The sequence below is a fragment of the Pygoscelis adeliae genome, unplaced genomic scaffold, assembly GCF_000699105.1.
Source record: "Pygoscelis adeliae isolate BGI_AS28 unplaced genomic scaffold, ASM69910v1 Scaffold18, whole genome shotgun sequence".
Classification (NCBI taxonomy): domain Eukaryota; kingdom Metazoa; phylum Chordata; class Aves; order Sphenisciformes; family Spheniscidae; genus Pygoscelis; species Pygoscelis adeliae.
In genome coordinates, this window is record NW_008825558.1 from 2,197,580 (window position 1) to 2,198,529 (window position 950).

Consider the following 950-nt stretch of genomic DNA (forward strand, 5'->3'; position numbering starts at 1 on the left):
ACTGCAGTGTTTGGCTTTGCTGGGGTTTACTCTGTGGAGTGTAGTAAGACGGGGGGTGGGTGGAGGGGGCGCGGTATTCCAAAGGGGAATAACGAAGCGTTCTTCGTTGTCTCTTGTCTAAATCTCCCCCACGTGAAAAACGTGTGCAGGTATGTGTGTAAATACACGCGTGTATGTGCGTGTGCACGATCTGACCAGTTGTATTGAGAATTCCACTAAAATTGTTTACAGCAAATAACCAATTTTGTACTAGTGTTAAACATAACTCAGTTAAAAGTTCTTCGGAACTCAGTTTCTGTTATTTCATTTGCTTATTGCTTATCTTTCCGCAGTAAGACATTATAGCCCTGCTTGTGAGGTGCTAAGCAAACATACTGCGTTTCCTACCCGTAGCAGTTGGCAAGCCATCATAATCCAAACTCTGAGTGCTGTCATGCTGGGGTTTTTGTTTGTTTGTTAAAAATGTCTGTGAGCCAAAAAAAACCTAGATGGATGCCATTTTGGAAACAAGCCCTCATTACCATAGTACTCCTGAGAAAACGCAGCATGTACTGGGGGGGAGGAGAGCCACAGTTCAGCAAGCATATACTTGAGTGTGGGCATTCAGAAAGATACCCTTACTTTTCTTAAAATCATAGTGCCAAGCATGTGAGGACAAATCCTACTGCTGGAAAACTTCAAGCGCAGCATTCGTAGCTGCATGCTGAAAATGCAGCCGCAGTGGGCAGACAATAAACATACTTGTTTTGTGAAATGGCTGATTACAGAATCAAGCATGTGGATCATTTGTTATGAACAAAAGGAAATAGTCTTAAGCACACTTGCAATCTCCTAACTCTGTTTTATTTCATTTCCTAATAAGCGCTAGCAACTTTTGTGCGTGTTATGTATTATATCTTGTGTGTACGTGTGAGTGGAGGTACAGCGGAAGTTGAAAACATTCATTCAGT